General features: G+C 37.8%; 1 protein-coding gene across 5 annotated transcripts in view; it reads left to right on the top strand.

The window, feature by feature from the left end:
- The window catches only part of PRKD1 (protein kinase D1), a 317005-nt gene that overhangs the window by 129612 nt on the left and 166117 nt on the right, over positions 1–21276 (top strand). The gene's annotated exons all lie outside the window — the stretch shown is intronic.

Genomic DNA, 21276 nt, shown 5'->3' with positions numbered 1-21276 from the left:
CAGAACCAAATAGGATCTTCCCCATTTTAGCCCCTCAATTATGCATTCTTGGGTCTCACCATGGACATTTTGATTCATTATGTCTGTGGGATAAGATAAGTCTCCCTAGATGATTCTGTTCTGCAGAATAAGTATCATTGTAAAAACAAAATCAATCTATCTGCAAAAAAAATAGAATATTCTAATTTATGAATTTAAAGCAGATTATAATCAACAAATTAGAGGGGTAATTTAGATTTGCCTAGATTGCATTTGGATCCAGGATGAGCCAAAAGTCACCAGACAGTATGTGTTAACTAGATGAGGAGCTACTGTAGCCAGTTCTCTGTGCAGATTCTTCAGCAGGAAGAGGCACAGGGGAAAAATTAGGTTTTAGGTGCTCAATTCCCAGCCCATTGTCCATTCTATGGCTCCTGTGAGGTGCAAACCATGTCCTGAGCACCTTGAACACCTGTGGAAGACCCTGGGGCACCATCCAAGGCCATGGGAACTACATTTCCTGGATGTGAAGTTTTTGCCTTTTATTCTCCCTACCACAAGGAACACAAAATTAACAATAATCACAACCACCCCTCCTCATTACTAATCTGTAATTTACTTTTAAAATACTTCAGTATAGAGAGTAATATGTGTGTGCTGAAGTTGACTCTCCACTGTAGGCATAGTTATTTATATAAGAAGGACTTTTAAGGGGAGTCTGCAATCTAAAATGATCACTAAGAACACTTCAAATATTGAACCACAAAACTCATCTAATATATACAAATGTATCAATATAAATGAACTACATACAGATATGAACCATAGAATTCATTAATTAGTAAAATGGATGCTAGAATTCTTCAGTGGTGAGACAAGTGCGGTTTGTTAGGAGTTGTATAGGTACCTCCATCCTTGGAATGAAGTGTATAAGAATCTTGCAAATAGAACAACTAACCCCTTCAGAGTAAAGCCCCTTGATTGAGAATTCCAGTGGGTCCACTCAAAGAGCATTCTGTCTTCTGATTTGACTAGAGGGCTAGCTGATTCTTGTGGAATGGTAAATCTTTCATGCAGAGTGGTATGTGGAGTGCCTAAAAAGACTAAGAGAGGGGAGGGGCGCCTGGGTGGTACAATTGGTTAAGAGTCCGACTCTTAGTTTTGACTCAGGTGGTGATCACAAGCCTGTGAGATCAAGCCCTGCACTGGGCTCCGTGTTCAGCACGGAGTTTGCTTGGATTCTCTCTCTCCCCTCCTCCCCCACCTTCCCCTCCTCCTCCACCTACCCCCCCCCCCCCCCCCCCCCCCCCTCCCTCTCTCTCCCAAATAAATAAATCTTAAAAAAAAAAAAAAAAAGACTGAGAGAGGGGAGTTGAAGAGTCTGCAGTAACAGGTGGCATGATGGTGTATGCCTTCTTGCTAATGCTTGTTTGAACTTGTGGTCTAGTTCAGTCTAGGAATTGTTTTCATTAAAATAATTTTGCTGATTATCCGATGCTACTCATATGTTTATCAAAAGAATTGGGCAGTTGTGCCTGGCCCAATTGTTGTAAATCAGTTTGAAACACTTCTTTTCCCATTTTCCTTCAGGAACCTCTTTATTTTGGGAAACTCACTTGTTTGCTCACAAGAGGAAGAACTCTTTTCTGTGTACAGGAAGGCTTCTTTTATTTATTGAATCCTGTGCTCCCTTTTTATTTTACCTGTTAGACCACTGGCTAATATAATGATACCAGTGACAGCATGAGTTTATGAAACCATGACAGGCAAATAGTCAAAAGTAATAAAATCAAGCCCGAGCACTCTAAAGTGCAGTAGTGTGGTGCTATTTAGATTGGAAGCAAACATTTCACCTACCTCAGCAGATTCTGAGTACACTCCAGCCTTCTAGAGAAATGATGAAGACTTGTTTTTTTGAGTACTGTTAATTATCTAACTCAGTCATCCCAACAACCAGATGAGAAATGTGTTCTTATTCCCACTTTGTGGATAAGCAATCCAAGGCTGAGACAATGCCAAATTAGTTGATGAATTTGAGCATTGAGCCCAGGGCTTTAAAATGCCTCTGCTTTTGATGGCCCACTCTGGTGCTTTCAGTAATTATTGATGTTTATTATGGTGACTTCAAGCTAATGTTTAAAATTTCAAGTTATGTTTAACAAAGTTATACTTAAGGAGGAAAGGAAACATTTTCTATTTTAAAGGGATTTCAATACTGGTTACTTAAAATAAGAGGTTAAAATGGTAATTAAAATTAAAACATAAAATCTAGCGAACAAGGGTGTGCCTAGGACCACCAATTCTGTAAGAGTTTAAGATAAACTTCTACAATGTAACTATATAAATATAAGCTACCAAAACAAAAACTAACAAGAAGCTATTATTATATATCTATTATATATAATATATGTAATACATATATTATATATAATATATATATGTGTGTTTATATTTATGTTGCAAAGGATCTAGAAAGACTGAAGTGGAATGAGTTATGTTGTAAGGCTCAGTAGAATGGAGCTTCTGGGTAGTAATCAAGAAATAATTGCCCAATATGTATTTTAGCTAATGTGTTGAATGTTAGTTGAAGGTGAGAAAATTCTAGTCGGTGAAATCTAAGTGTCCCTTTAAAGTGAATTTGAAATCCAGAAGCTGTTCTAATGAACCGCTGGTGCAAGCAGGATTGAACTGTGTGAGCTCTCTCATTGGCATAACTCAGCGACTCTACAAAATAGAATGCAGAACAATTTCTCCAATATGAGGAAAGAGGGAATCTGGGGTTGGCTGAATGGAATGCTGCCTATTAAAAAGAAAGTAAGAGTGCTATTGAAAACTGCCATCATACAAAAATAGTAAACCATGCTGTTTGCCCATTCACTGGATGCAACAGTCTCTTATTAACATTGGGGAGGTCTGTATTTCTGAAGCCTTTGCATGTGTTTACAATCAAGTGTAGGTCAGCCAGATTATTTTAACTTTTGTCCATAAGCCTCTGAATGTGAAAAAATTGGAATTTGTTTTTATAAATAAGAAATATTTGCCAGTGACTAATATGCAGTTTCTTAGTCATAAAGGAAAATATATGTATGGAGTTTTCTGTAGGAGTGCTCTCTTTTAAGAGTTTTCACTCAGTGAATTTTGCCACAACGCACCAGTTCTTTGCTCACGTGAGGTTGGCACCTTCGACACGCAATCCCAACTTCTGCCACTGAGCCTGTGGCTCTTCTATTTTCTGTGTGTTTGGTGGGCTCTCACATTTCTTACGTGAAAGTACAGTGTTGTGCATCTGAATAGAAGCCTCCCTCTTGTGCTAAAATAACTCGCAAACTTACTCTGAGTGTCACTAAGTTGCACAAGCTCCAAACCACTGCCAAAATGAGGAGGGCTAGTGCTGCAGTTCATTCCCCATCTGTGGTGGCTTCTAGAATGATTACATTTTCAAATTAGTATTAGGACAATGGTTAAAGTTACCTAAAGTGTGAAGATGCTTAACACATGTTTTTGAATGTGACCAGTTTAATCATGGAGCTTCCTTTCATACTAATAGAAAGATTGCTGTTTTTTAATTAATTAGAGTCCATTATATGAGCCCTGTGCATTCCACACACCAGGTGATTCACATGCTGTTTGAGGCGAATTCCATGTGTACTTGGCATAGTCTCAATTACTCTTTTTCATTTTTTCCTCTTCTTTAGTTTGCTTCCTACTAATATGTCTCACCTCCCTAGCACCTTCCACCCTCACTGCCTATGTACCTAATCTCAGTAGTGTGTACTAACTACAGCTGTGGAACCTTTAAAACCCAACACAATTACAGGTCTCCTTAGACTTTAGAACCCTGTGATGGTTAAGACCAAAATGACCACACGTGACTAATGGACACCATCTGTACAATGTTGACATACTATTGCTCTGTAGCACAGCTTTATTCTTATATATAAAGTTTATAAATTGAGAATTCTTTTTTTTTAAGATTTTATTTATTTGTCAGAGAGAGAGAGAGATTGAAAGAGGGAACATAAGCAGGGGGAGCAGCAGACAGAGGGAGAAACAGACTCCCTGCTGAGCAGGGAGCCCGATGTGGGACTCAATCCCAGGACCCTGGGATCGTGACCTGAGCCGAAAGCAGATGCTTAACCAACTGAGCCACCCTGGCGCCCCTAAATTGAGAATTCTTAAGGATAGGAACTTTAAAAACTTATTTCTATTGGAAGGGAATGTGCTTCTATCAAATGAATATAACTGCAGTATGAAAAATAATTGATGTGACAATTCAAGAGTGATAGATTAAGGTTTCAAAATCATCATGTTCTGCATCTGAAGAGGGAGGCCTCTCTTGGTCCCAGCTTTGGAGAAATCAGAAATTATATGAAATCTCCCCATTTTAACATATTGGCCAACAAGATAAAGTATGAACTACACCCAACACCTTGGTGGAATTTGAACCCTTGTGCTCTAAAACTCAGTTAAGGAATTGACTTTTTATATATAGGATATAAGTAAGTCCTGATCTTGCAATTAAACTTCTACAGTTATACATTTGCCAGCTATCTGCAAATGTGGAAAAAGAAGTAAAATACACCCTGCTCAATCCCTTCCCTCCTTGGCTTCCTCAGAGAGAGAACAGGCTTTTACTAAAAGAAATGTCTGAGGTCTCTGACCTCCTGCTGAACTGCCAGCTATGTCTGGAAGTTTTATTCTCATGGTTGGCTGGGTCACCAGGGTTTGAAGACTCACTGTAATAGCCACCTTGGAGTCATGTCTGGACAACTGCTCAGGTTTGGCTCATACTCTATGGTCTTTCTACTCTGTGGTTAGCATTTCCACCCTCTTTCCTTCCTTCCTTTCCTTCCTCCCTCCTTTCCTTTCCTTTCCTTTCCTTTCCTTTCCTTTCCTTTCCTTTCCTTTCCTTTCCTTTCCTTTCCTTTCCTTTCCTTTCCTTTCCAACCAAGAGAAATAATAATAATAATAAATAATAAACCAAGCTCTTTCCTTTTGAACCAAGAGAAATAATTTATTTTTTCATTGAGGTATAGTTGACATACAATGTTCAGTTACTTTCAGGTGTATAACATAGCGATTCGACAATTCTGTACATTACTCAGTGCTCGCCATGCTAAATCTAGTTACTATCTCTCACCACCCAAAGTTATTACAATATTATTGACTACATTCCCTATGCTGTACATTGCTGTGACTTGTTTGTTTTTATAACTCGAAGTTTATGCCTCTTAATCCCCTTCCCCTATTTCGCTCATTCCCCCGCACACCCCTCTGCTCTGACAACCACTTTCACTTTTCTCTTCTTTCACATTCTTCACTCTGCTCATTGACGTATCTTCTTTTTTACTTTCCTTGCTTTTATCCTCCTCTCTTGGTGAGAAGAGCTTTTTATTTACCCCGTAGGAAACTATAATTTTGGCAGAAAATTACTGGCTTTTGAGCAGAGCATTCAGAAAGTGAGGCACACCCAGGAAACAGACCTTGTATCCTGGCATTTCATAGCTCCTAGAACAATTCCTCATCTCCTTTCGAGTCTGTTCTTCCCCTAGATTCCTAATTTCAAAGAATGTCAACATGAACCATCTGGTGGCTCAATCCCTATATCTGAGTGATGTCTCCACTCTGCCATTTCCCTATGCACGCTTCACCCTCCTTATCCAGTCTGCTGCCCCTCTCTGTTCCCCTGCTGCTCTGCCCTTGGGAAGGCCCTCAGCATTTCCTGTGTGGGTCATTGCTGCCCTACTCTCACTCCCTTTAAGCCAGTCTGTGGGAAACCTCATTTATGATCAGGCCATGTTTCTATTTAAAAACAACAACAACAAAAATCAAACTCTTTTGTGTCCACACTAAAACAAAAAGTCCTTGTTGTAGCAATCAAGGACTATTCCCTGCCTAGCTCTCCTGCCATTTTCCTGAAATATGATTTGATATGGCTACACTCAATCCTTAGTCACTCTCATGGAGCATATATATTTGCACATGCCCCTCGCTCTTTGTGCAGCTTCACCTCATGCTTCAAAACTCAGGTGAGATGACACTTTCTCCATGTAGCTTTCAGGTGGAGCTGGGTACCCCCCTCATCCATGCTCCCTTGGCACCCTGCATTAGCTTCGTCACTGTGTGAAGACTGCGTGCGTGGTTCTCGAGCTCTCTTACTAGACTGGGAGCTCCTTGAAAGCAGGAAAGAGCTTTCATTCCAGAATCCTTAGGAGTTAATGTGATGCTTGTCTGTATGCCCAGGCACCATGTTAGAACCTGAGACTGGTGAAACAGCTAACCGACTTCACTTACTCATTAAGGGGGATATGGAGCTGTTCCAGCTTACTAGCAATATGATGTTAACTCTGCTGATCTTTGTTAATAACCAAATACAATATCTTACAATCATTATTTTTTATACAGTTGAAAACTCTGGGTTATAATTATATGATTTTTAGTCTTTTGACTACACAGATAAATAAATCTAAAATTAAAAAGATGAAGTTTATATGATAAGGGTGCTGTGGGCTGAATGTTTGTGTCTTCCTTGAAGTTTCATATGCTAAAATCCTAATGCCCAATGTATTAGGAGGTGTGGCCTTCGGGAGGTGCTTAAGTCACTAGAGTAGAACCCTCCTGAATGGTATTAGTGCTCTTTCAAAAGAAAAAAAATTTTTTGAATATAGTTGACACATAATGTTACATTAACTTCAGGTATACAGCATAGTGACTTGACATTTCTATACATTATGCAGTGCCCACCACAAGTGTAGCTACCATCTGTCATCATATATCACTATTAAAATATCATTGACTGTATTCCCTATGCTGTACCTTTTATTCCTGAGACTTATTCATTCCATAACTGGAAGCCTATAACTTTCACTCCCCTTTACCCATTTTGCCCATCCCCGCCATCTCCATCCCCTCTGGCAACCATCAGTTTGTTCTCTGTATTTATAGGTCTGATACTATTTTTTTTTCCTTGTTTATTCATTTGTGTTGTTTTTTTGGATTGGTGTTCTTATAAAAAGAGACCCCACAGAGCTCCCTATCCCCTTCCTCCCTGTGAAGAAGCAGATTTTTGCCATCCAGAAGAGGGCCCTCACCCGATCATGCTGGCACTCTGATCTTGACTAGATCAGATCTTGACTAGAACTGTGAGAATAAATTCTATTGTTTATAAGCCACCCTCCCTGAACGGACTAAGACACAGGGGCTTCAAAGTCGAAAAGTCTGTTCTACCAGAGAATATATTTAAGTTAAAAGAAGCATAGAAATTGGTCCATGGCCACTCTGCCCTTTTCATAAAATTCATGACAGCTATCTCAAAGGGCAGTTGTTTTGATGAGTCCTGAGCCTGTCACATAATTTCTGAAATAACATATCTCTCAAGTAAGGGACTACTACTATGGTTTTGCCACTATGCAGGCTCACAGAGCTTTGTCTGCAGAACCTCAGGCTTTCTGATTACTTGGTAAAGACTCTAGCCTGCAGTGAGGTTAGGAAGGACCAATGGCAAAGTTCCTTCAATCACGTGAGTACTCCATATCCACACTGGTCCTGTTTTCTTCCATCAAGGATAGAATAAAGGACGGACATAGGGCAGTTTTGGTGAAAGTTTTGTCTTGCTTTAAAGCAATATCCAAAGAATATTAGGGTTTTTTTTTGAAATGTTGCTTTTATTCTTGAAAGTTTAATTTGTAAAAGAGGAACTACCACGTGTATGTTTTCAAAGTGTACAAAAAGAAATCCTCAAAATCTTGAATATACCTTCATCACTGATCAATTTTTGATTTAAATTTTGATTTAAAAACATAGAAAGTCTTTATGCATAGTACAGAGAGAACACTTCAAACAGACTTTGGCAGCATGTGTCATTGTTTCTAAATGTAAAGTTTTTAAACATAGCTTGGTACAACAGTTTGTTATAGTTAAAATTCAGTTTGTGTCACTTTTAGAAATCTAAACATTGTTTCTCTGTCATATGTCTTTGAAATGATATCATATGTTCTAGAAACTCAGTGGGGGTATTGAGAGTGCCAAAACTTACTAGAGGAAAAAATATATATGTATTACCATTATAGATATAGATAAAGATATGACTATATATCAAGATATTTTTTCTGTTTTTTTTTTCTCATTAGGCTATGAAACTGTAATGTCACACTAACTATGTACACACTAACTATAAAAATTGAGTGAAAAATGTGTGTGGCAATTGGTAAATCTCCACTCTATCTGCACATCTGTGACACTGTGACCTAGGCATTGTGTGGCTATGCTGATTGGGTGGAGAGCTAACGAGAAAGCTGGTTGTTCACAGGGTCAAAAGTAAGCCAAGGTCTGAAAGTGAGATCAAGGCTATTGAGTAAGAAGGCTCTGTCCCAGCACATTTGAGAACAAGCAAAAAATGTGGGCTCAGGATATCATGCCAAGGGCCAGGGAGTCATCAGCTTCCTCCAGGCAGTGTTTTAGGAGCAGGAGGTCAGTAATCCACAAAGAACCAGGGAGGATCCAAGTTTACAGGCTGAGGCTTTAAGACCAAGTTTTTAGGAACTGTGTAATTACAAATGCAGAAACTGGTTGAAAAACTTTTTCTTGAGGAACTTGGTACACCAAACCATATTGACCAGGGGTGGGTTTGGTTTTATCCAGGACTCACACAGTACCACCAGGGTTTATCTCCTGGCTTAGTTGACCTTACATTTGGCTCCAGTCTACACAGTGAGCCCCTAAAGTCCAGCCTCTCCCCTTAGGATTCCAAGGTTCCAAATTGGAATTAACCAATTAACTATTAACTATTAAAAACAAATAACCTATGGCCTGTTGGCTTTATAAGTCAATCATACCAAACTTTTAAGGAACTCTAATTCCTATTGTTGAAAGTTTGTTCCAGAAAATTGAAATTAGCAAAAGCTGTCCAGCTCACTAACTGAGACTAGTGACATCTTAACTTTAAAGCCTGATGAGCACAACAGAGGAAAAATCATTATAGGTCTGTTTTTCATGTCATGTAGACACCACAACCCAAAGTAAACCAATAGCTAAGCAGATCCTATAGTGTATTACAAATAATGCATCATGATAAAGTAGAACTTGATATTTGATATTTTTAAAAAAAGAATAATTCATCTATTAGATCAAAGGAGAAAAAAAAATCAAATGATTATCTTGATTGATCCCAGGAAAGCATTTGATAAGGTTCAATACCTGTTTATGAAAAATATATCTTGGGAATAAAGAATCAGAATGGTGCTTCTTAATTTAGGAAGTAGCATGTACAAAAAACTTGTAGAAATAATTATATTTCATGGAAAAGTTTAGTACATATTTTGGAACATTAAAAAGTGAGCAGGTAAAGAACAACACTTTAGAAAAAAAAAAAGAAATGGAAATATTGGAATGAGAGAGGTAAAGCTCTCGCTATTTGTAGATGAAATGACCATCTATCTTAAAAGAAAAAATCCCTGAAGAATTTACAGGCAAACTACTAGAACCATTAAAAGAGTCAACTAAGGTCCTGGATGCAAGATCAGCTTTCATAAATCAATAATATTTTTCTATACTAGGAGACATCAACTAGACATTACAGTGGGAAAAAAAGCGCAATACAAAGCATTAAATATCTAGAAGTTAACATAATTGAGTTTGTGTAAGGCTTCCATGGGGAATATTAAAACTTTAATAAAAAGTATAATAGATGATGTTTATAAAAAGAGACAGTCCATGCTCTTAGGATGATATAATTTAATATTATAAAGATGTCAAACTTCCCTAAATTAACCTTGATCACAGTTTCAGTTAGATTAAAAAATACTAATTTTATTACAAATTTTTTATGGAAAAATACAAATTCAGAAGGAAATGAATCATCCTCAAGAAGAGGAGAACAGAGATTTGACCATCAAATATTAAGATGATACCAAGTCATATAATTTTTTTTAAAGTTTTATTGGTATAAGAACAGAGAGGTAGACTGAAAAGATTGAATGAAGGGCTCAGAACTAAACTGATATATATGGGAAAATTTTATATATGATAAAGAATTGTACCACAGATCAATGAGGAACAGATGGATTAATTAGTAGATGATATTGGGAAAATTGGCTTATAATATGGAAAAAATAAAACATGCATTTTTAATCTTATACACAAAGGTGTATTTCAAATAGATGAAAGACCTAAGTATGAAAGCTGGAATTATAAATTGAATAAAAAAAAAATTAGGAGACGGTCTTGTAATGGAGAGAAGGAAGAAGGCCATCTTAAAATTTCAAAACAGAAATCATAAAATGAAAAACTGATGAATTTTATGACATCACTTACAGGATTTCTGCTCACTAAAGGACACCGTCAGGGACGTTAATAAACATGTGTCTAAATGGGTGAAGATATTCCTAATATCTAAAACCCAATATATAGAATACAGAGAGTTCCAAACAATCAACTACAGAAAGAAAGCAACACCAAAAGAAAAATAAACAAACAATATGAACAGCTAACTTACAGAGGAAGAAACTCCTAATGCCCACAACATCAAATCATTTTGTAATTAGATAAATGCAAACTAAAGGAATTTTGAGATGTCACCTTTTACCTATTAAAATGCAAAAAACATTAAAGCTGGATAATGCCAAGTATTGGTGAGGATTTGATAATTAGGAAGCCTCAGGCATTGCTGGTGAAAGTGTAGACTGGTGTAGCCATCCTAGGGAGCAATCTGGTACTATTTAGTTAAATTGAACTATACAAATATTATAACTCAGCAGTTTGGGTACATATGGCCTCAAGAAATTTCTCGCATAGCTACATGAGGAGCAGGGATCAACATATTTATTGTAGCATTGTTTGGGGGGCGGGCAGTGAGTTGGTAGAAATCTGGGTGTCATCACTAGAAAAGTAGATAAGTAGTTTATAGTGGACACCAAGGAATAGAATGAAGCTGGTAGAAACTATGGATTTGATGTGCATATAGCAACATGGATACATCTGAAAAGCAAAAAAGGACTAAAATGATATGTTGCATAATGTTATTTTTATAAATCAGATATATGAATGCATATACAAACCAAAGATACACACGAAGCATCTTACAATGGCTTTCCCTGGGGTGGAGAGAGAAAAGGAAGTAAATTATAGGAATAAAAGAGAGAGAGAGAAAAAAAAGGACACGCCAAAGGAAGCAGGAAGCATAGATATCATTTCCAAAAGAAGGAAGAATGAATCCTATCTGCCAAAAATAGCAAGTGTCTACTGTCTCAGGAATGTCTCAAGAAGTCAGGATATCAAAAGTATACTAACAGAATATGTGATAGTGTGTGAACACCAGCCTCCTTTGACTTCATTCATTGATATTATCACACTGAGAACCACTCAAGGACCCAGACCCCTAAAATGTGGGGAAGAATGCCAGCTCCTTAAATTTAAGGAGAAGGGTTTGGAAAGCATTAGCAGAATGGATTCTGAAATACTCATCATGGCACAGTAAATTAGAAACTAATCATTCTCTCTGGCTCTTTTTTTTTTTTTTTTTTTTTTTTGCTCTTCTTTCTTTTATATGCCACTTAATTTTGTCTATACTGCCATTTACATTTTTTGGCTCTGTCCTTTCATGATTTTTTTTCACTGCATCAACTTGTCTTCCAATTTGTTTTTTTCCTTTCTCTCTATATTAAAAAAAAAAAAAAACAACCTACCGTCTTGTTATTTCTCCTACATTTTTCCTGTTCCCAACAGTCACATAAGGTCTCTCCCCATTTCTTTCTACTAAGAGGTTGATTTTCCTCAGCCTGGAGATCTGTCCTGCACACCTCCCACACTCTATTCCTATATATGACTTCGGGAGGAAAATGGTGGGAGGGAATAAACTACTAGGTTACTTGATCTTATTTTCATGCACATATTTTGGCAAGAGAAAGTAAAGGTTATGAAAAAAATCAGGCTTCAGGAAAGTTTTTTTTCTAAGTACATTTACTTTTTTTTTTTTTTTAGTACTGTAGGTTGTTCTTGATGATTTCACAGATGGAAAAATTAAATTGAATCACTGTTATCAATTAATACCCTATTTTGGCCTTTGGCCTTATGTTAAGTTGGTGATGCCCTCACAGGTCCTCAAAAATGAGGCCCACATAAGAAGTTGTTACCTGATTCCTATTCCTAATTGGTGCAAACATTTGAGAGAGCCTGGATATAAAAAGAAAAAAAATAATTGTTCATTCCTGGAGAGGAATGCAAATAAAAAGTTCTTGTTTTTAGAAATCCAGCTCCTCACCTTACCTCCAGCCATTATTCTAGCTTTTCCTGCAGGTTTATAAGGAAGTTGCAGCCCACTTTTACTAATTATGTCATCCTTTTCTAAAGAGTTGAGCACCATTTCCTTGAGGAAAATAATTTATTTTATTATTTTTTTTTTTTTATGATGGAGAACTGGAAGAATCTCTTCTTTGTCTCAGCCTCTGGGACTTAGGGGGCAAGATGGCACATTATATAATAGTAGTATGCTGGTAAACGTTTAACAAGAAATGCTGAAAAAACTATTGTAAGTTTTAATGATATAAAATGTAATATAGCATATAATTTACAAATAATAATAAAATGTGCAATACCCTTTGTTATAAATTCCATATAGCCAATTATATCTCATAAAATAATTTTGTCTATTTTTTTTAAACTCTTGTATCCTATGGTTGCAACCTATGTTTGCAAATGATAAACAATTGTAGTTCTGACATGACCACTGGTGTATAATTTTATGTGAATGAGTAAGATGAAAATGGGGCAACAAAGGTGGTTATCAGAACTTCACATGTTCATCAGTGACATGAATGAGTTCTTTGCTGAACCAAATAATAGTTTTGAATACTGGAAAAAAATTTTCTCAGTTTGTGTGTGTATATGTGTGTACGTATGCATGTGTGTGCTGTTCACGTGGCAGCAGTGGCTTCAGGGGGTGGCAAGAGAGCACAAATGCTAATCTATACAGCTTGAATCACGCTTGCTTATATCCTGTTGGCTAAAGCAAGTCACATGGTCAATCTCAGAGCCAGAGTGGGAGGGCACTGAAAATTACAGGACAGCTAAATGGACATGGATACAGGGAAGGAAATAATTAGTGGTCATTTTTATGTGTTTCATCCATCATAGATGCCTTCAGCCCCATGTCACAGAAAACCCACAGAACAATACTGAACGATAAGGCACATAAGTATATTTAACATGGAGTTTGCAGGTAGGGGGCTGTAGGCTCTCCTCTGCTCCACAATCTCAGGTTGCGGGGATAGTATCTCTATGATTCCTTTGGCTTTATCCCCTTGGTCATAAGATGGTTGCCCATATTCTAGACATTTTGGCCTTACAAAACTTGAATAAAAGCAGAAGATACCTGAGGGATCAAGGCAGTGAGAAAGCTTATTTTGCATGCCTCATCCTTTTTTAAGCTTTAATTAAATGCCAGTTAGTTAACATACAGTGTAATATTAGTTTCAGGTGGACAGTGTAGTAATTTAGCGCTTCCATATATCACCCGGTGATCCAGATAGCCACATGATTTTTTTGCACATAGGTAAGGAAGCTGACACCAAGTATGGATCCGTAATGACCAATAAGTAGGTACTTGAGCCAGGTGTGCCTGACTTGCGTGCGTGACCTTGGTGGTGGTCTTTCCATGATTGTATCTTGGTGCTCGTGACTGTACCGTGGTGGAGGAAGCACCTTTACCTGCATACCCTCCCAACATAGACATATATGCACACATACAGATGTATCTGGCATATATTCTAACCTGAAGAGGCTATGAAATTCTGTCCTAGAATGCAGAGCACAGCCCATAGCCTGGTTCTTGTCTGTCTGTATAAGTGCCTCCTTGTCACACCTCCATTTTCCCTCCTTTCCTGTGTGAAGGTGGGACCACAGTCTGGCACATAACATGGTGTGAGCTGGCCGGCTACAGAGTGGGAGAAGAGATCTAGCATAGTACTTCCAAGAGAACGGCAGGACTAAATCCTTCTGTTATACAATAGCTTCCCCCCCTTATTTACAAAGGGATTATACATATGTAGTGAGAAGCTTGAAAAATGCAAAAAAGCACAAAAGATAATACAGTCTTTCATAATCCCATTGCTAGATATATCTTCAGTTGATATTTTTGGATTCTCCTCAAGTCCTTTTTGTATGAATGCCTTTATTTTTAACAACATATGGGTTTCATTGTCTATACTATTTTATGATCTTTTTCACTTAACGGAGCATCAGGGCAAATTTTTCACAACATTAAAGATTTTATTTCCACCATTTGTTCATTTGTTCAGAACATATTTATTGAGAACTTCTTTTGTGATTGGCATTGAATTTTAAAGGTGGTATAGGAATACATTAAAATGACTCATCTTTGTTTAATTTTCTATTGATGGCTATTAATTCATTCAATAGAAAAATATGCATTGAGCACCTCTTATGTACCTGGAATGTACTAGGTGCTGAGGACGTAGAAGTGAATGATGCATATAAGACCCCTGCTCCCTGTATACTGAGGGAAATCACAGTCAGAGTCTCCATGTAAATATATGCACAGGAAAGGTGACAACCTATGTATGATCTGTTTCCATCAGATTGTCATCTTCTTGATACTTGTTAGAAGTTTTGGTTCTTCCATTGCTCTCTCCAATCCCATGTTCGGGGTAATATGGATTAAATTCCCTTTGTACTTTACTATTGTTTCAGAATTTGTGGAAATGAAACTTTATTTTTTAATTTTTTTTGGATATGAAACTTTAATATGTATGCTTCATCTGTCATCCTGGACCAGAAGGCTTATTGGTTTAAATGATTAGAAAGGATTTCCCCAGACAGATATACTCTTATATTTCTTTCTCATTTATTTATTTAACTATTTGTTTTATATTTAATTCCTTTAGCATGCATTTTGGTTGGTTGTAGAGATTTCAGTTTATTTTTCTCCAGTATTTTAAAATCCGAAATCAGGGGCGCCTGGGTGGCTCAGTCGTTAAGCGTCTGCCTTCAGCTCAGGTCATGATCCCAGGGTCCTGGGATCGAGCCCCGCCTCGGGCTCCCTGCTCAGCAGGAAGCCTGCTTCTCCCTCTTCCACTCCCCCTGCTTGTGTTTCCTCTCTCACTGTCTCTCTCTCTCTGTCAAATAAATACATAAAATCTTTAAAAAAAAATAAAATCCGAAATCATAGCACATTATATGTATTCAATAATTATAGCTTTAACTGTTTTTTCAAAAGATTTATTTATTTATTTGAGAGGGCGAGGGGCAGAAGGAGAGGGTATTTTAAGAGTGTCAAAATAGGCTGCTAGTTCCAAAGTAAATGAAAATTCATTCAGTGACTAATGGGGGGAATTGGGAAGGAATGATGGAGATATGCTGTTTATGGAGCATTCATTTGACAACCATTAGTTGACTAACTGCTCTGCACCTGGCCTTGTCCTGGGTCCTGGGATTCAACAATGAATCAAACACATGGTCCCTCTTCAAGTGAGGGCACATTTTACTGATTAGAGAGATCCTATATGTATACACAGTGAGTTAAAAATGTAAAGATATTTGGGCAGAGACCTGAATTAAATGAAGGTGTATGCTAGTAGACTGTTAGGTGGAAGAGTGTTCCAGGCAAAAGGAACAGCAAGAATGGAGACCACGAGTCTAGCTGTGCTTCATGGCTGATGCTTCCCAAGAAGAGTGGCTGAGGGGAGAGTGGAAAGTGGTAGTTGGTAAGTGAGAGAGGTGAGCTGAACCAACATAGGGTGGTTATCTATTAACTTGGTGAATCAGCATATTCACTTTTCTTTGCTTAATCTAAAGTTTCTAGAGGTGATAAGATACTCTGATAAGTCAACTGAGGAAATACCCACAGTGGCACAGAATATGAGAATTAGACCCTCAGAGACCTGGAGTTTCTAAATTGGGGAAACATGCTTCTTCAGTGTGAGCAGTCTGCCAAAGTCATTGTAAACATTTGAGTGTTTGACTGTGTCTGGCTGTAACCTCTGCAAGGAAAGGAAATCCTGGTTTCTAAAAATAAAGACTGTTTTTATTTTAAGAGTCAAAGGGGAACAGATCGTCCCAATAAATACAGGTCATTGACATGTTTTAGTTGTGGATTTAGAGTATGAAGAGAGATCATCTCTTTAAATCTGTGGACAGCTAGGTACCCATTTTTTTTAAACGTCTCTGGATAGATTCTAAAACCTCTATTGAGAAGTCATGAATTAGTTTTCGGTACTTCGGTACTTACCCAACTTGCGGTTGGGTTGATAATTAAAGAAAAGTGATGTAATAGTTAACCAATTCCTCTAATACTTTCATGAGGTAAAATAGCTTGCTTTTGTTGTGTTATTTATTCATGCACTCATCACGTATGTATTGAGCACATACTACCTACCAGGCACTATTCTAGGCTGTTGAGTTATAATAGTGAATCAGATGGAATAAGTTCCTGCTTTAATGGAGCTTATGTTGTGGTTGAGAAGATAATAATTTTTAAAAATGAAGATAGATCTATAACTTCAGGTAGTGACGATTTTTCTGAAGTAAAAGGAAACAAGAAAAAAGAAAGGCATCAGAGGAGCTGTATTTTACTTAGGGTGGTCAGGGAAAGCCTTGCTGAGGAGGTGACACTTGAGCAACATGAAGGAATTAGCCATGTAAATATTGAGAAGAGGAGTATTTCAAGCAGGAGGAAAAGGGCAAGTGTAAAAGCCTTGAGGAGGAACTATCTCTGATTTACTTGAAAAACGGTAATGGGACCAGAGTGGAGGAAGGGTGGCAGAAGATGAGGGCAGAGACGTAAGAGCCTTGTGGGCTCTGGTTACGACTGAAGGATAATTCTAAGTGTGAAGGGAAGCCATCGGAAGGCTCTGATCTGATAGACGATTTAAAAGGGCGACTCCCATTCCTGTGTGTAGAGAAGATTGTGCAGCCAACAGGAGGAGCGGGTGGCTTGAGCAGTTATGGCAGTATGAGCAAGAGATGGTGGCTTGGACTTGGGAGATAGCAGTGGAAATGATGTCAGATTTTAGATTTGGAGTATCTCATGCTTGTATTGCAGAGCTAATAAGATTTGTTGATGGGTTCCATGTGAAATGAGAGAAAGAGAAAATTTAGAGATGATTCCAAGCTTTCTGACCCAAACAACTGGATGTTGGTGCCCTTTCTTGAGATGGGGACAGTGAAGGGGAAAAATCAGGGATGAGTAGTCAAGAGTTCTATTGTCAATCTCATAGATGTAGCCACACAGAGATGTTGAGTGTTGTTAGATAGATGGGTTTGTGTTTTAGAGGAATGCTCAATGCTAGAGGTAAACATTTGTGCCATCTGAGTATATATGGTATCTAAAGCCAGGGGACTGGATGAGATCCTCTAGGGTGATTATAAATAGAGAAAATAGACTTCCTGCAGAATGAGCTCTGACCACTCCGGCATTTATCTAATAGGTTGGAAAGATGAGAAAGATTCAGTAATAGTGACTGAAAAGTTGTAGCCTTTCAAGTAGAAGGAAAACCAAGAGAATGCACTATTCTGGAACCAAGGGAAGAAAGTGTTTGTTGGAAGGAGGGAGTGATCACCTGGGGGGCAAATGCTGCTGACATGTTGCCTAAGAGGATGGAGATTACCCATGGAACCTGACAATGTGAAGAACAGCTCACCTGGAGGCCATTCCAGTGAGAGTGTATGCATGGAGTGCTGATGCTTCTCGTGAGGACAAACAATTTCTTTAAATAGGATGAGGGAAATGGGTGCAATTTGGAGTGCAATACACCTTGAGTGTTTTGCTGGTAAAGTGAATTCTGATAAATGTATTTGAAGTTTTGTGAAGGACAGTGTTTTGATTCTTAATGCATTTCAGTCTCAACTAATGAATTTTATTTTCTATGAATTTAGAGTAAGATTTATATATAAATTTATATACATATTTAGTGAGCTTTAAAATATCATGTTCAATTCAAATGTCTCAGTTCTACTTTTTGTATGCACCCATTCCCTCCCTGTGGAAAGGAATATGAATTAGTGCAATGACCGGACCCAGATGAAATGACATAATCACAGACCGAGCCCTTTTATAAATTCCCAGTTGCTTCAAGAATACAATAGGGGGTTTTGACAACTTGCAGTTGCTGGCCTATTTAGATGGCCCAGATTTCTCAGATATCACAGGTTCCTCTCCTGAGGTTTTGTTGTACCCTCTTTTAAAGTCAAATAGAAGGGGCGCCTGGGTGGCACAGTCAGTTAAGTGCCAGACTCTTGATTTCGGCTCTGGTCATGATCTAGGGTGGTGAGATCAAGCCCCGCTTGGGGCTCCGTGCTCAGTGAGCAGTCTGCTGGAGAGTCTCTCCCTCTGCTCCTCCCCATTCCCCTCAAAATAAATAAATCTTTGAAAAAAAAAAAGTCAAATAGGAACTTCTCTCACGATGTCTCACTTAAAACATTTCCTACACTGACTTCTTCCGTCTTTACTGTGTTGTGATTATTGGCAAACTGGGTCATAGAAATGCAAAGGGAACAGGAAGTTAATTTTGGGGGGATTGCCTCTGGCAACTCTAGGAAATTCATGAAGTTTCAGCTGAGAAAACAGAGAAGGGTATCTTAGATCTTCATGAAGTTGGGGGAAATTTTCCATATCGTTTACCACTGTTCTCCAAGCACCCAAAAAATAAAAATATAAATTTATACTGGAATAATTTATGTCACAGGGTATTAGTATAGTGCCATTGTTTTTCTTCTTAAAAAATCGTTGTTTTATATTTTTTATATATTTATATATATATTATATATTTTTAAGATATATTTATATTTTATGACCTTTGATAAGTATGATAAATGAAAGCAATTAATCTATTTAATGCAAAGTCATAGTATAATTCATAGTATATAAGTCATAGTATAAGATTTCGCCTACATATAGGTATCCCCCCCTCACTTTTTGAAAGTTCTTAATGATCCACTTTGCTTTTATGAAAGACCTACATTAGTACTTATTTTAGCTAACTGAAAGGAATTTGAAGAGGATTCTTGCTTTTACCAAGAAAAGGCAAAAAGCAAAAATAGTGTTGAGCATTTGCTTTTCAGGGGCAGTTATAGAGGCAGCATGCATCCCAGGCGGTGAGAGGGGCCCTGCAAATATCCTTCCCCTGAACTACACTCACTGAGTGTGTCAGCATCTAGTCTCTACAGCTTTGAACTGTACGTGAGCATCTGTGCTTTATCTCGACTTATTTTGTGCATCCCTTAGCGAGATGTGTCCTCAGGCATCAGAAGAGCCTAAGAAGGGTTATTTTCTGTGTCTGAGAATGCTCAACAATTTTCCCATGTAAATTAATGGTAATTGCTTTTTCCCTTTACCAACGTTTTGGCTTACAAAAGGTTTTCTAGGAATGCCCTACTTTTGGGTAGTGGGGGGAGCCTGTATTCATTTTTTGCTCTACCCTTCATCAAAGAACACAAACTTTTATAGATTTTTTTTTTTCTCAACGTCTCATTCTTTAATTCTTTCTCTCTCTTGGGATCAGGTGAACTTGCTCTCTCTCACCATTTTTCAGATTTCGTCTTTGTAAATTATCTACTTCTGCCTTTATGAGAGACAGCAATAGACAATTACTCAGTTTTACTGGAAATAAATACATTTCTCTATGACCCAATAACCTGAATCCAGGTTCTAAGGCATCACAGATATCCATAAGCGCTTTTGTAGATGCCTTTTTAATATAAGCGTAAAGAGGTCTTTGTAGGTAGGGCCAAAGCTGCTCTTGCCTGAGAGCTCAGCTGAGGACATCTGGCCCCTTGGGAGTGAACTGAAAGGCCAATTTATTAAATGTTACTTCTGGTGGGGTGGCAGGTGGTTTTATTATCTTTGGCCACTACTAACTCTTCCAAAAGCTACAGCAATCTTTCCAGAAACTGTATAGCATTTTACAGGGGGTGAAGAAATTCTTTCCTGTCTTGGGGAACATCAAAGTAATTGAGAGAAATTGTTTTCATTTTGATCCTTTAAATCAGATGAAATGCCTGCTTATCAGTACAAAGAAGAAAAAAAATACAGCAGCTCCTTTGGGATTTGGTTTTCAGGAAATGAGATTTTTATCCATGGAACCAAAGGATCATTAGCAGTACAACCAGAACAATGGAATTCCACAGTATCAATGCCAACATCCAAATCTGTGGTCCTTGCTTTTTTCCTAGTACAGTACATGAAATTAACACAAAAATGTCATAATATGAATAAGTACAAGGGAGTTGTTTAAAAAATTAGTTGAGTTACTTTCACCAAATATAGGTTAGTTTTGAAGAAAAATAATAGGTATCTTAGGTGTAATGAATATTTATATCAGAGAATGCACAACACTGGAAGGGAAGAAAGTCTTAGTGTAGCATTTTTAGTTTCAGGATCTGGCTAGAGCCAATTAGAAATCATGTGAGCTATATTGAAGCTACAGGAACTAAGCAGAAATTGCAGAACAATAAGCAGGCTTACTGTGCATCCGAGTGGTCCCTCATACGGAGTTTTTGATAAAGAACAGAGTAGACTAGAAAATCTTGGTTTTCTTATAACTAACTTACTTATAACTAAGTAATAACAACAACAAACATTATCACTTTCCTTGGTTCTATTATAAATATTGTACAGTTAGTTTTTTTAATTTATTTTATTGTTATGTTAATCACCATACATTACATCATTAGTTTTTGATGTAGTGTTCCATGATTCATTGTTTGTGTATAACACCCAGTGCTCCATGCAGAACGTGCCCTCTTTAATGCCCATCACCAGGCTAACCCATCCCCCCACCCCCTCCCCTCTAGAACCCTGTTTGTTACTCAAGAGTCCGTAGTCTCTCATGGTTCATCTCCCCCTCTGATTTCCCCCCTTCATTTTTCCCTCCCTACTATCTTCTTTTTTTTTAACATATAGTGTATTATTTGTTTCAGAGGTACAGGTCTGTGATTCAACAGTCTTACACAATTCGCAGCGCTCACCATAGCACATACCCTCCCGAATGCCTATCAGCTAGCCACCCCATCCCTCCCACCCCCCACCACTCTAGCAACCCTCAGTTTGTTTCCTGAGATTAAGAATTCCTCATATCAGTGAGATCATATGATACAAGTCTTTCTCTGGTTGACTTACTTTGCTCAGCATAACACCCTCAAGTACTATACACGTCGTTGCAAATGGCAAGATTTCATTCCTTTTGATGGCTGCATAATATTCCATTGTATATATATACACCACATCTTCTTTATCCATTCATCTGTCGATGGACATCTTGCCTCTTTCCATACTTTGGCTATTGTGGA

Source organism: Phoca vitulina, unplaced genomic scaffold, assembly GCF_004348235.1.
Source record: "Phoca vitulina isolate PV1807 unplaced genomic scaffold, GSC_HSeal_1.0 scaffold7, whole genome shotgun sequence".
NCBI lineage: Eukaryota > Metazoa > Chordata > Mammalia > Carnivora > Phocidae > Phoca > Phoca vitulina.
Note: the sequence above shows the minus strand (reverse complement) of the source record. Positions and strands in the feature narration are given on the sequence as shown.